This window comes from Danio rerio, chromosome 13 (assembly GCF_049306965.1).
Source record: "Danio rerio strain Tuebingen ecotype United States chromosome 13, GRCz12tu, whole genome shotgun sequence".
NCBI lineage: Eukaryota > Metazoa > Chordata > Actinopteri > Cypriniformes > Danionidae > Danio > Danio rerio.
This window is the reverse complement of record NC_133188.1, coordinates 43,834,205-43,850,688: the sequence shown is the minus strand read 5'-3', so window position 1 is coordinate 43,850,688 and position 16,484 is coordinate 43,834,205.

Sequence of the window (16,484 nt, the reverse complement as noted above, 5' to 3'; positions counted from 1 at the left end):
CCCGTCTGGCAGCGTCCACACCAGCCATAACTCACCTTATATCTGTTATCAAGCAACTAAAATACAGGTCCTGAGATGAACATCTGACAGTCAGGGCTAATGATGAAACTTATGCTCAGACCATGATATGAGAACAGCAGCGATGTTTACGAGCAAAGTAAATACTGCATTGTGTAACTATATGGTACGCTGTTACTTCATATGTGCTAAATCTCTCTGAAATCACTCAAAGAGTCTCAAAGAGCGTAAAAGAGTTAAGCAGGATAGGACGTTAATAATAGTTAGCGCCCTCATTAGATGTCGCCTATTTGACTTTTGCAAGCTAAAAGTACTTGAGTAAGAGACGTTTTACTTGATTTGGGTTATTAAAATACTCCGACTACCAATATTATGATATAGGTAGCCTATATCTGCTGTATTCAACCTAAAACCTACAGTAGGTTGATAAAACCAAAACAAGACCAATTCTTGTCTTAGGACATTTTATTAAGCAAATGTTTGAATAACAGTAAGTTGACATCTGACATGTTAAATATATAGTATAATCTGATGGTTTTAAACATACAGAAATATACAGTTATGTAATAACCATAACAGTACCGTTATGTCTTAGGACATCTTTAATTAACTTTTTATTACCTACACGTTGACTAATGAAGGTACATTTATAACAACTATTTATATGTTAGACTACTGTATTGTCAATGTTGCATACAAATGCATGCAACATACTTATCTGAGAGTGTATTGAGGACAAATAAAACACAAGACAGGTGTTTAGAAGAGTAAAGTTTATTTTGTTTGACCTGCAAACTTATCTAAACAAGATAAACTTTCAGAAAACAGCCAGGAAACATTCTAATGCGCACATTAGTGAATATAACCTGCGGTTGTCTTCAATAGTCCTTTCTTTGCTCAACAACTCAGCTGAAAAACAAAGCAAAACATTACAACAGTCAGACATAGAGCAAAGAGCATAGAATCATTAAGAGGCGACACTCGTGCAATTTGGGAAACAGACACTAGATGGCGCAGCGGACATTTTATCAACACTTTTAATAGTAAGTGCTCTGTTGTCGTCTCTCAGGTTGCATCTCAGCTTTAATGCGCTTTTGAATAAATTACTTAAAAACAAAGCAGCTGCTTGCCATCGCGACAGCAATGAGATCCAATGGAAGGCCGATCGCTTTCACTTCAAAATGGCGGAATCAGGGCTGTTGCAATGGAACGTTCTAGTGAGTGTCGCCGCTTGGTCATTCTAAGCTCTTTGCATAAAGTTAAATCATAACAGTTACCATGGTTTCTATTTCAAACTATAGTAAACTAAAGTTTGATAATAGACGATGAGTGGGCCTCGCTACTCCCACCCACTATAACCTTTGCAGCGAGGTCCCACTTCTGGCCTCCCGTGTTTCCCTGAGGGTCCTCAGGGCTTGTTTGCAAAGGTTGGTTTGTTTTCAAAAGGCGCCTCGCCCCAGGGAGTGCGTGCCAGCATTCACTGGATGTTGCTCGGCGGCACATTTCGAGCAATAAAACACGTAATGTTCGTTGCGATATTGTGTTTATGTACGCAAACCGCAAGGAACTACAGCACAGACGGGCCCGAGTGAAGCTTCACGAAGCGGACTTCGTAATATTGGCGTGGCTCCACTCGTACCGTCGGTATTGAACTCACCTTGGTCAAGTACAAACAGCAACACGAGCGAACTGATAGCGCTGAGAGAGAACCGACGAGCTTTATAGGGATGCAGATGCAAACTTTTACAAGGCACGTCACTGCTGTGAGTCTCGTTGTCATGGTGAGCGCTGAAGAGGGCTCACCTCATTGGACACAGACTCGGGAATCTGCGTCATGGCGAGTTGCAGTCTGCTGTGGACAAAAACATATTAAATATATTCAATATATATGGAGACAGATAAATATAATTAGGTATATGCCGATCTAGTGTTGTTGTTTCCATACTTATTATCTTCCGGTGACCTGTTATTGTGAGTTTTTTATTTTTTATTTTATATACGGTTCCTTTTACAGCATCGATGTCGTAATGTAATTAAACTACATTCAGTTAAATAAACTTTGGCATTCATTTAGTTGTTCAAGCGTAAAACGAGACAAAATGCCTTTTACTCGCACTCGCCCATCAGCATCGGCAGGCTAGCGCAGAAGCTCCATTGAATATACTGGGGTAAAATAAATGCTCATATTATAAATACATAGTGGGGTAAAATGTAATTTAATGCAGTGCTTTTTGTACAACCTGTGAGCCACTTTATATCGGATATCATTCAGCCAGTGGAGATTGCTGATTTTTAAAGAAAACAGACCTTACACGTGCTGATTTTTCCATTGCCATACAGGACACAGGAAGCGCTTAACCCAGGTTACTGGAAAATTAAAAGTCCTATTAGCATGCTTCAGCATTTACCCTAAAAATCCCAGGCTGTCTTTCGACAAAGAGTAGGGGTTTAACCCATAGGTTTAACACTGGCATCCTGGCCAAATTTACCCACTGGCTTCTGTCCATCATGGCCTCCTAACCCTCCCCATATCATAATTGGCTTCATTACGCTGTCTTCTCTCTCTGTGGTGTGCGGTCTGGTGCAAAAAGGGTGCTGTCGCGTAATCCAGGTGGATGCTGCACACTGGTGGTAGATGAGGAGATTCCCTCCTATGTGTAAAGCGATTTGAGTGCCCAGAAAAGCGCTATAAAAATGTAAGGAATTATTAGGCTGGCTTGTGTAGCAAGCCAGACTATTGTTATCCTATTTTTCTTCTGAGACTAAAAATTAAACTCTATCTCCTCCTAGAGCTTTCGAGCTATGACCACCAAACTTACACCAGACCTCCAAACTGGTCTGACTCGGGTTGCTATATCTTTTCGGACTGATCCGACTTTCGGTTTTCCAAAAAACGTCCCGGGACCGTTGGAAAAATCCCATTGACTTAACATTGCACCAAACTTTGTGACCTCATAACTCTGCATCAGACTGTCCTACAGACTCATTTAACTCAGACTACCTAGCTGCCAATAACTGATGAGGTTTTAACTTTCTGGCCACACTCTTGCAACCACTTTTGGGACCCTAGAAACTGTCTCATAGACTTCCACTGCAAAAGACTCTCATTGACTTTACATTGGGTCAAACTTTGTGACCTCATAACTCTACATCAGACTGTCACACAGACTTCTAACTGGGCTCATTTATCTCAGACTACCAAACTACCTATAACTGATGAACTTTTAACTTTCTAGCCACACCCCTAACAACCAGATACGGCACCCTAGCAACGGTCCCATAGACTGCCATTATAGAGGTTCAGATCTATCTATCTATCTATCGATCTATCTATCTATCTATCTATCTATCTATCTATCTATCTATCTATCTATCTATCTATCTATCTATCTATCTATCTATCTATCTATCTATCTATCTATCTATCCATCCATCCATCCATCCATCCATCCATCCATCCATCCATCCATCCATCCATCCATCCATCCATCTATCATGCTAGTAACATGCTAAAATCATGCTAACAACATGCTAATTCATGCTAAATTCATGCTAATTAATGTTAGAATCATGCTAATAACATGCTAATTCATGCTAGAATCATGCTAGTAACATGGTAATTTGTGCTAGAATTATGCTAGTAACATGCTAATTCATACTAGAATCATGCTAGTAACATGCTAATTTATGCTAGAATCATGCTAGTAACATGCTAATTCATCCTAGAATCATGCTAGTAACATGCTAATTTACGCTAGAATCATGCTAGTAACATGGTAATGTATCTATCTATCTATCTATCTATCTATCTATCTATCTATCTATCTATCTATCTTTTCATACTTTTTAAAACTGTTTAAACTAAATAAACTATTACCATCAGGCGTTCACAAGCCAGCCTCAAAGTTTGTCCTCAAACTTTAAGAATCTAGTTATTATTATTATAAAGCACTGTTCTACCATCATGATATAGCCAGACTAAAATGAAAATCACATTATTTCGATTAGTTTATACTATAGCAAACCACTCACTGACAAACAGCCCCTTTCATAAGGATTTATTCCACAGGTCTGTCATAATCAGGCAAATATACATTAACATACAGAATATCGGCCTCTTCTGATGCGCCACATGTTAAATAACATAATAGTTCAAGACACACTTTGCTTTTGTTTCTACTTAAAAGAACGATAACAATACATCATAACAAGAACAACAACAACAATTCATATTATAAAGATAAGCCAAGTTGTCTTTTCTAAAATTCAATATATAGCGACTCTTTTAAGGTGCAGCACATAATCGGCAGGTGACTTGTTAAAGAAACTCAACAAATGTTGCACCATGACACACACAGTGAGATGGACAAAGACTTTTTGCAAACATTGTATATGTATTTAAGTGTCTCTTTAAGGTCTCTTCTGGCACTTTCTCCAGAGGGCGTCCGACTTGGCTGTGTTTCTAAAGTTAAAGCAGTCTGTTTTTGTTGGTTTGGCACACGTCAGGGTGGAAGCATTGGTAGGGTAGGCTTCTCTTCTTCTCTTTATATCCAGAAGATGCTGATATCTTATCTCTCACACCACCTCTGCAGGAAAACAGCAGAAACACACGTGAGAAGATGATTTATTGGACTGTTAAAAGTTTGCCAACAACATCTATGACAGGTTTTATGAAACTGAAAATAGAGACGCTTTGCAGAATGCCATGGCTGCTTTTTTCAGTCATTCACACTGTCCTATAGTAAAAAATGCATGTTTCATGCATGGAAAATATCAGCTTGGAGACTTTTCTTAATCATCCTTTATACATTATTTTCAAGATTTTATTTTAGGTTCCGTTTAGTTCAGTTCAGTATAATGTAAATGTCACTGCTGAAAGACGAAACACTGAAAAGCAACTCCACTGATGAGCCGATTTGATCAATATATGATCTAACATACAGTTGAAACCAGAAGTTTACATACTCTCTAAAAAAGGAACATAACCATTTAAAAAATGTCTGATGGTAAATCATACTAACAGTTTACTATTTTAGGTCCGTTAGGATTACCTAAATCATTTACATTTGCTAAATGCCAGAATAATGAGTAATTATTATTTAATAATTTCTAGACAATCAAAAATGTATACACATTTGCATGGTATTTTTTAGCTTTGCTTTTAAACTGTGTAACTTTGGTCAAATGTTTTGGGTATCCTTCCACAAGCTTATCACAATAGTTTGAAGGAATTTTAGCCCATTTCCCCTGACAGAATTGGTGTAACGGAGTCAGATTTGTAGGCTCGCACAAACTTTTTCAACTCTGCCCACAAGTTTTCTATAGGCTTGAGATCAGGGCTTTGTGATGGCCACTCCAAAACATTCACTTTGTTGTCCTTAAAGCACATTTGAACTAATTTGGTAGTGTGCTTAGTGTCATGGTTTGGAAGACCCATTTGTGGCCAAGCTGTCATTTCCTGGCTGATGTCTTGAGATGTTGTTATTTTTACATAATGTTCTTTCTTCATGATGCCATCTATGCTGTGAAGTGGACCAGTCCCTCCTGCAGCAAAACAACCCCACAACATGATGCTGCCACCACCATACTTCACAGTTGGGATGGTGTTCCTAGGCTTGTAAGCTTTTCCCTTTCCCTTTGGTCATTATGGCCAAACAGTTCAAACTGAGTTCCATCAGACCACAGGACATGTCTCCAAAAATTAGTCTTTTCCCCAGTGTAATTTAGCAAATTGTAATCTGGCTTTTGTTTTTGATTCTGGCTTGTTGATTTTCCCATGTTGTCACAAAAGGAAGCAGTGTGTTTGAGGTTTTCCTTCTATACTATTCTACAGTTGTGCCTCCAATTAACTCAAATGTTGTCAGCTAGCCTATCAGAATCGTCCAAAAGCTTGTCATTTGTCATCTGTGCTTTTTAAGAGGCATAATAATCTTATTGTTTGTAAACTTGACTTTCAAGAAAAGTTATAACAATTTCTCAAAAAATATCTCACTCATTATCTCACTCAATTTAAAAACAAATCTGATAATCCTAACTTAGCTTGAAAAAAAAGTTTAGTCACATTAACATCTGACTATTTAAAAACATAGTGATGTGCCTTTTTATAAAGTGTATGTAAATTTATGGTTTTAAGTGTATGTAATCTAACCAAATTTGATTCTACCTGCCACATGTTGAGGTTATAGGCCATACTTTCATCATGAACGGTTCCCCTCCCTCAAAGGCCATCTGACTGGGTCAGCCGGTTGACCCTGCCCACTGTTCCCACTGTGATTGGACAGCTTGAATATCTCCTCAAAGTCTGCTGCGTCTCCATTGGAGGACAGTCCATTCTGATGCTTAGTGGGTGGAGCTCCATTAATGACCAGTGCTGCATCCCAGGACACAGAGCTGAGAAAGACACACAAGCGGGAAAATAAGCAAAACATATTTCATGCAACTTCATTTCAATTTTAATTCATGCAGCGTCTCGATTACCTCACTGGTGATTGGTTTGTCGCCCCACTATGAAGAGCTTCTGATGGATTTTTCTGTATTACTGAAGACGAGAGGAAAAACAACATTGTATTTCTTTTATTGAACCCTACTTACATGATTTAAATAAAAGAAAGAGTGATTTTTATACATTCACAGTACTATAGATTTTTTCTTACGCTGTCAGTGACTCTGCCATTCACTTGAGTTGGAGTTTTAACATCTTTCTGCAAAGAAATGAATAAACCAGGTTTATTTTCTTTCATTGTGTGTGTTTAAGATGGATTTAGGTTTAAGGAAACACACACACACACACACACACACACATCTCACCTGTGCTCCTGCATCACTTTTACGAGTCCTCTTCATGATTCCTTCCAGACGCTAAAAAGTAAACACAAACGGTTGAAGACAAAATTATGAGTCCGTCTGTGTAATTAAATCTTTCAAAAATATTTCCAAAGTGCTATATTTAGCATTTTTTTATTCATTCATTCATTCATTCATTTCCCTTCTTCCTTAGTCCCTTTACTCATCAGGGGTCGCCACTGCAGAATGAACCGCCAACTTGTCCAGCATATGTTTTAAACAGCGCATGCCCTTCTAGTTGGAACCCAGGAGACCAGAGCACTCAGAGAAAACCCATGCCAACACGAGGAGAACATGCAAACTCCACACAGAAATGCCAACTGACCCAGCCGGGACTCGAACCAGCAACCTTCCTGCTTTGGGGTGACAGTGCTAACCACTGAACAACCGTGCCGCCAGATTTTTTTTTTACTTATTTTTAAATATACTAGTTTTAATAAGTTATGTCCAATAACTAATTACATATGATTGCACAATTATGATTGTGTTGTTGTTTTGAAGGATTTTACCAGTTTAGACAGTTCTTTCTCTCCTAATGCTGAGAAAGTAATAGCAATAGTAATAATAATAATAATACTATTAATATATTATGAACTCACAATATTTTAACATAAAGCTGGTAAGAATTATTAGCCCTTCCATGACATTAAAATATAAAAAAATATTTCCCAGATGCTATTTAACGTAGACATTGTTTTCAACACATTTTTAACATTAATAATAATAACTAATTTCTAGTAACTAATTTATTTTATTTTCACAATTATGACAGTATTCAATATTTGTATGTATTTGATGTATTATTATGCAAATTTTTAAGATAGTAGAATGCAGCTTAAAGTGCAATTTAAATTAGGCAAGTTATGCTAATTAGGTACGTCATTGGATATCTGTTGTTTTGTTACGTAGCCAAATCGAAAAAAAAAAAATCTTAAGGGGCTAAAAATATTGATCTTATAATGGTTTAAAAAAAATTAAAACTGCTTTTTTCCTAGCAGAAATTAAACAAATAAGACTTTCTCCAGAAGAAAAAAATTATATAGAAAATACTGTGAAAAATTCCTTGCTCTGTTAAACATAATTTGGGGGAAATATTTGAAAGAGAAAAAGTAAAAATTTCACAGGAGGGCGAATAATTCTGACTGTATTTCTGCTATTTTAATTAAACGTGGATAAGGGACTTTCATTTTACCTTCTTTTGTGTGGGTGAGAGAGAGAGAGAGAGAGAGAGAGAGAGAACTGTGTGTGTGAGAGTATATGAATGTGTGAGAGTGTAGGGAGAAAGTGTACATTTTAGGTGTGTGCAGGGCAGTGTACGTGTGTGTGTGTGTGTGTGTGTGTGTGAGAGAGAGAGAGAGAGAGAGAGAGAATGTATGTGAGTGAACATGCTGAATTATCTCATCAGTGAAGGGATTTTCTGGTAAAAGAGCCTGACGATGTGAGTTCTTGTACCAGAAACTATGACATCCATCAAACAACTACAAAAAACAAACAATCAAATATCAATTTCTTACAATTGTGCTAATGCTGGTACACAAGTATTTGCCATTTAAGAAGTAATCATCTTTGAAAGTTGTGATTTTAACACATAAGTTCTAAAAATTCATTATATTTACTCCAAAAATAACCTAAAAGTGTCGAAAAACATACATATTGAAGAAATTATCTCAGTATATTCATGAATAAATAACAAGCTGTGTCATATTTAATCTGTGAACGATTAAAAGTTAATATTTCTCAGCAAACAGTCCATTCAGACTGCAGAAATGCATGATATGAAAACATTAGTTTTGCTTTTCTACCTTTACCATAAAGTGACAAATCAACCATTTGGTCGAGTATGCTTTTAAAAAATTAATACAAACACACTTAATATTTTTCATGGCACCAAGTAACACAATTTTGTAAAGTTAGGGCTCTTAGAGGGTAATATGTCAAAAAAATATGCTTACCTTGCAAATTTTTACCAAAAACAGTTGACATGATGTCAGGACTAATTTCCTTGTTTTTGATTTCAATGTAGAAGCAATGTTGTGACGAGTGCTTTTGATTAAGTTAGTGACAACTAGTGGATTTTTTGGCATAACGTACTTAAACCAAGTGGTAGAGACGGCTCAATCAGGTTTAGTTAAGTTAGGTACTCCTCTCAATAAGATATTCATTTATTCATTCATTCATTTTCTTGTCAGCTTAGTCCCATTATTAATCCGGGGTCGCCGCAGCGGAATGAACCTGCAACTTATCCAGCATATGTTTTACTCAACGGATTCCCTTCCAGCCGCAACCCAGTACTGGGAAACATCCATAAACTCTCACATTTACACTCATACTCGACGGCCAGTTTAGCAATTCACCTACAGCGCATGTCTTTGGACTGTGGGATGAACCGGAGCACCCAGAGAAAACCCACTTGAACATGGGAGAACACAGAAACACCAACTGACCAAGCTGGGGCTCGAAACAACGACCTTATTGCTGTAAGGCGACAGTGCTTACAACTGAGCCACCGTGCCACCCCAAGACAAAATACAGAGTAAGAAAATAAAGTTTAGCCTAAAAATAATGACAAAATTTACAACTCTTGATGCCCTGCAGAGCTTCAGTAAAACATCAACAGCATCATCATCATCATCTTTACTCAAAGCATAAAATCCTCTCTCTGGAAGAAAAATTAATTAGGATGCTCAACGATAAGCTAATTATACTCTAAAGCAGGGCCATTTTCAGCTAACTTCATTTGGGCTTCAGGCCGACAGTGTCGAATTTCTGCCGACAAAGGGAATGAAGTGTTAATTTTCGCTTACAAGAACAAAATTCCCAGGCCCTGATCAAATTAACGTTGACCGTGTGTTTGTCCAGCTGTGTTCCTTCAAGAAAAACCCAGCTACAGCACGCTCATAGTGTATCTCCATGTCTTGACCATAATTCCCTGACGTCTTGCTCTGATCGAGGTGTCGGGAAACCCTAGATTGTCTAATAGCCGCCTACTTTATTTCTTTTCCTTCTGAGAACCTGAATCAATAAGAGTTGTTTTTCACAGCATAAGCAAAACAAATAGAAGTTTATGGATATTGCACATACTGCGTCACAGCAATTACACCTCAAATTGACTTTGGAATTGATTTAAGGCCTAAGCTTTGGTTATCTTCTGTTACTCGAGTAAAATGCACAGAAGCCACAAACGTCCTGTTTTTTTCTTCTTCTTCAGATGTGTCTCTGAAAGCTGTCTGCAGTCCCATCAGCGTGACAGTGATGCATCATCTCTTATCTTATTTAGCATAGAGAGATCCACTTATGATCTCTTAAGACGGGCTCTTCAGTCAAGATGATTTCTCTCTTAGCTGAAGAGAACTTTTCCTAAGTATCTTATGCCATTGAAGCAGCGCTGTCTGACTTGTTTCATAATGGAAAGAGACAATATTCAAACGGCTTTGAATGAACTGATGTTTTCAGCACTGTGGTTTATTGTAATTACAGCTGAAGTCAAAATGATTACTGTAACACAGATCAGAATTTAGAATACACATTTAAATTCCCAAGGAGAAATATAAATATAGAGAAATATAGAATTTAAATACATAATAGTTTATAAATAGAATTTAGATACATAAATTACAAATACAATTTAAATAATAATATAAAAATGATTTAAATACATTGTAGCTAAAACTAAATTTATATACACAAGTTAAAATTTAATATTAATATTAATATACACATAATACAATTAGTGAACAAACTCAATTTAAATAGATACAGTAAAGCTACAAAAGATTTCTTAAAGGAAACAAAGAGGAAAAAGTCTTTTCTTGTTTTGTTTAAACATTTTATTTATTTATTTGGTTGTTTTTACATTTCATGATTCATTCGTTCAAATTTTTTGAAAGTAAAAACTTTCTGTTGGTTAAAAGTCATTCTCCTGGTCTGTCTGGTTCTTGTGTTGGTGTGTCTGCTTCATTTTGCCCTCGCCTAGTGAACCTGGTGATCTGGCCTGTTGTTGTGTATCTTACTATTTAAACGAATACACTGAGAAATATTGTAAATATTGCACCCTAAGTGTGTATCGGCTACATTAGCCCTCCTGTGGATTTTCTCTTTTCTTTTTCAAATACTCCCCCCAAATGATGTTTAACAGAGCAAGGAATTTTTCACAGTATTTCCAATGATATTTTTTCTTCTGTTGAAAGTCTTATTTGTTTTATTTCGGCTAGAATATATATATTTAAAAAAACATTGTAATAATATTATTAGCCCCCTTAAGCTATATTTCCTTGATTGCCCACAGAACAAACCACTGTTATACAATGAATTACACCAACTAATTACACTACCTTGCTTATTCTTTAGATTGTACTTTAAGCTGTATAAAAGTGTCTTGAAAATTATACTGTCTTCAAATCAGTTATTAGAAATGAGTTATTAAAACTATTAGGTTTAGAAATGTCTAGAAAAAAAACCTCTCCGTTAAACAGAAATTAGGGCTAATAATTCATGAGGGCTAATAATTCTGTAAAAGGCTTAAATTAAAGAAGAGTAAATCTGACTATAATGTGTCTTTTAATGTGTTAGGTAAGAACAGCAATAATTTTTTTTACAGGATTTGTTCATGTATTTAGTTCATAGAAAATCATTTTAGTTTATAGTGGATTATAATATCTTTAAAAACTGTATTTGTTGGCGGCAGCTACATTGAAATTAACATTAAGATTAAGATATTTTCTTTGCAATATTATTGTTCATCGTTACAAGTACAGTTCACGTTAACCGATGTTGATAACTAATGGTCAGGGGCAGATTTAGTGATTTTGGGGCCCTAAGCAATTCCAGCCATGGGGCCCAAAAGTTCTAAAATGCACCTTTAATTTTTTTATTTAAATTTGTATTTTTTTTTTGACGTTTTTTTCCTTATATCATTTGATCTCCTTTTCTACATTTTATTGTAATGCAATATAATAATAATAATAACATGTAAAGCACATTGTAAATCTTTTAAAATGATTTTTTTTTTAAATGAATTCACAACTAAAGATAATAAATGAACTATTTAGTTTTTTAAACTTTACTGATTTGACTGCCATGATTGAAGGTGGGGGACACATTTGCGCAGATGTAATAATTACGTTCAAATTGAAAATTTTAGACCCTCACCATACAAAATATGATAGAAAATGGTGTTATATTTAATGTATGGTATCATTTATACTTCTGGGTATTTATATGGGGGCCCTTAGATCTCCTGGGGGCCTAAGGAGAGGCCGGTTGCTTACTTTGCTTATTGGTTAAATCCGTCCTTGCTAAAATATATAATGTAACAAATTATTTAATTTTAGATTATTTTACAATAATAATGATAACGACAATAGTAATAATTATTATTATTAACATGCATTATAATTATTGTTAATATTTATTATTAATATTGTTGTTATTGATATTAATAATGTTAATATAATGATAATAATAATCATAATAAATAACAACAACAACAACAACAACAATAATAATAATAAATAATAATAATAATAATTATTATTATTATTGTTATTATTATTATTATTATTATTATTGTTGTTGTTGTTCTTCTTCTTCTTCTTCTTCTTCTTCTTATTATTATTATTATTATTATACACTCTCAGAAATAATTGTACAGGAGCTGTCACTGGGGTACTACTTTTTAAAAAAGATACATATTTGTACCTAAAGGTTACATAATGGTACCTCAAAGGTACTTTTTAACTACATTTCAGCACTAATTTACACCTTTGAGGTACCACTTTGAAGTCTTTGAATACAAATATGTATCTTTTGTATGCACGAATATGTTCTGCCCCAGTGACAGCTCCTGTACCTTTATTTCTGAGAGTGTATAAGTATTAGTACCTCAATTAAAGTTCAGTAATAATAATGATATTAATAGTAAATAAAAAGAGTAAATAAAGAGTAATAAAATGTCTAAATGTGTTATTTATTTTTTTAAATCATTTTTTATAATGACTTTGGTGGTGTAAAGATGATCCTCTCTTAAGATGTCAAGTCTTTGCTGCCACCTACTGGAATAAAACAACATGTCTTTGTGGAAGCATGAATTTATGTATGCATGTTTATGCATTTATTTATTTATTTATTTATTACTGCTATGCTTCTTAGTGTATTGTAGTGAATGTATTGCCCCCAAATAACATGGCAAAAATCTATATCTATCTATCTATCTATCTATCTATCTATCTATCTATCTATCTATCTATCTATCTATCTATCTATCTATCTATCTATCTATCTATCTATCTATCTATCTATCTATCTATCTATCTATCTATCTATCTATCTATCTATCTATCTATCTATCTGTCTGTCTATCTGTCTGTCTGTCTGTCTGTCTGTCTGTCTGTCTGTCTTTTTAATTATTTTAGCATGCATGACTTGTACCCAAAATATTTATGAAAAATGTAAGTTTTTGTTGAATCATGATATTATTCACAGCTGACGAAAAAAAATAAAAATCAAGCTTAAATTAATGAAAGAGAATACAAAATCTAAAAAAATAAGCTTAAAAGGGCTAATAATTTTACTTTAAAATGGTTTTCATTCTTTAATTTTCTTGTCGGCTTAGTCCCTTTATTAATCCGGGGTCGCCACAGTGGAATGAACCGCCTTAAAATGGTTTTTAAAAATTAAAACTGCTTTCTAGCTGAAATAAAACAAATAAGACTTTTTCCAGAAGAAAAAAATATTATCAGACATGCTGTGAAAATTTCCTTGCTCTGTTAAACATCATTTGGGAAATATTTAAAAAGGAAAAAAATAAATCAAAGGCGGGCTAATAATTCTGACTTCAACGGTGTATAGTTTTTATATATTGAATATGGATCTGAGAATCCTTGTAGCAAACCTATTTGTGTGTTGTTTCAAGAAGGCAACCATTAATTGGTGTTGTGTTTTATTTTCATTTGCTTTTATTCATTCATTCATTTATTAATTTTCTTTTCGGCTTAGTCTCTTTAATTAATTATTAATCAGGGGTCACCACTGCGGAAAGAACCGCCAACTTATCCAGCGGACGCTGCGTAACACAAAACTGGGAACACACTTTTGCATTCACACATATACACTACGGACAATTTAGCTTATTCACTTTACCGGAGGCAACCCATGCCAACATGCAAACTCCACACAGAAACGCCTGGGCTTGAACCACCGACCTACTTACTTTGAATCGAAAGTGCTATACCCACTGTGCCACCGTGATGCCCTTTATTAGTTAATTTTTCATTTAATTATTTTATTTAATCATATGATCATTAGTCATTTATTTAATTATATAATTTTATTGATTATTAGTTCATGATTTGATTATTATCTTTGATTATTGTCATTTTATTATGTTTTTTTATATATATTTTATTATGACTATTTTCCTCTAATTATTGCTATATTATCATTTTTTGCATTTTTCCAAATTGTTATAATCTGACTGTGGGTTCAAGTGACACTTGTTTTCATGAGTAAGAGATAATTTCTCCATCTCAAGTTATGTATTGTCACTGGGCAATGTTGTAATTTTCCATTGCTGTTGCTTGTGGTATAAAAACACTTGTTGGGTTTATCCTGAAGTCTGAGCATTGAATCATACGCAACTAAAATTATTCAATAAACTCTGCTCTTTCTTTATCATCATTACTTCTTCTCCTGCTTCTGCTCCTCTCTGGTTTTCTCAGTCAACTCCTATATTGATAGGAGACTGTTATTCAAGTGAAAACTAGTTAACAGGTTTTGGTATTGGAAACTCGGCTGACTTGTTGTCCAGATACCTGGAGAAATTGACATTTCCTAACAAGATCTGGCGTCCAGGGCTAAATCTTATTTATCTGGTGTGGAGAGTGAGATCTAACAATATATATTGCAATATTTATATAACAATATATATATATATATATATATATATATATATATATATATATATATATATATATATATATATATATATATATATATATATATATATATATATATATATATATATAAAAATTTACTGGGTTTATATAATAATAATTATAACAAAGTCAAAGGCTTCCTAAGGATAAATAAATAAAAACCCACCAACAACAACCAGATCAAATTTAAATGAGATGACAAAACTTCCACCCAGTAAATAACCACTTGTGCTTACAATGTTGTCCGTAAATTTGGTTTTGTTAATCAGATGTTGGTCACAGTTTATCTTATAATCATTTCACAATGCTCTCAGTACTGTTAAAAAAAAGGTTCAAAACAATGGAGCTTTGAGGCTCTGAAGTGAGATCATTTGGCTCCGTCTTGTGATTTTTCCTTGTGACTTGAGTACCAGGATATTAAAGTGCAAAACTCTTTAAATAACTTGTTTTGTCTTGATATTTTATTATGAACATGTGGACTTTTTCATGTGTTAAGTAATGAGGCCTACTGCTATTTAGCTATATATGTACATTCACACACACACACACACATATATATATATATATATATATATATATATATATATATATATATATATATATATATATATATATATATATTTTTTTTTTTTTTTTTTTTTTTTGCCTTTATTTTAACAAAACAAAATAGAACAGAACAATGACCACAGCTTACAACCAACAAATTTATAATGCACATAATGAAAATCAAAAAGAAGACATAAAAATACAGAGTAATAATAAAAATAGAAAAGTACATAAATTAACCAAGGTTTATGGTGATCTAAGGTTTTGCAAAAATGTACCTGAAATCCTAGGACCCCCAAAATTAAGGAATGGAGTCCAGATCTGATAAAAAGTGTCCCTTTTCCCCCTTGACCAGTGAGTAAAATATTCCAATGACATAAGATCAAATATTACTTTATGCCATTCTGATACTGTTGGTGGTTTATTAGATATCCATTTGAGAAAAATAAATTTACGTGCAGCATAAGAAAGTTAAACAACTTCCTGTTTCTTGCACTCTTCAACTTATTATCAGTAAGACCTAACAAGAAATTAAGAGAATCGAAGTCGCATCTTGTATTAAATATAAGACTTAATCTCCTACAAATCTGTACCCAATAGCCTTTGATATATGTACAGTTCCAAATACAATGTATACAATCACCCTCTTTAACTTGGCATGTTAAACAGAATGGAGAATAATTTGGATTAAACTTATGTCTACGTGATGGGGTAATTTGGAGACGATGTAAAAGTTTGAACTGTTGTTCTATTTAGCTATATATTATAAACCAAGGTTAATGTCTTATAATGTGAAGCTTACTGTAAAGAGGTTTATATAAATTCACCCTTTGACTGTTCCACTTACCTTTGGACCTCAATGCAACACTATCAACAACAAGGTATATGTTTAATACCATTGCTGTGAATAGTTATCCAGACGAGCTAAACAGCTGTCAACATTGTGTAAAGATTGACCAAAAACAGCAGAGTTCATTTTATAGGTATTTTCAGCCACGTTTCTGTACTTGGTTTTACATTGTTTAACATATTTAACATACATTCATACACATAAAAAAATTGAATGAATGAACTTTTAAGTGTTTCACGAACATTAATATTATAAATATGTGCAAAATATTTTTTAAAAAAAGGTTGTTTTGTTGT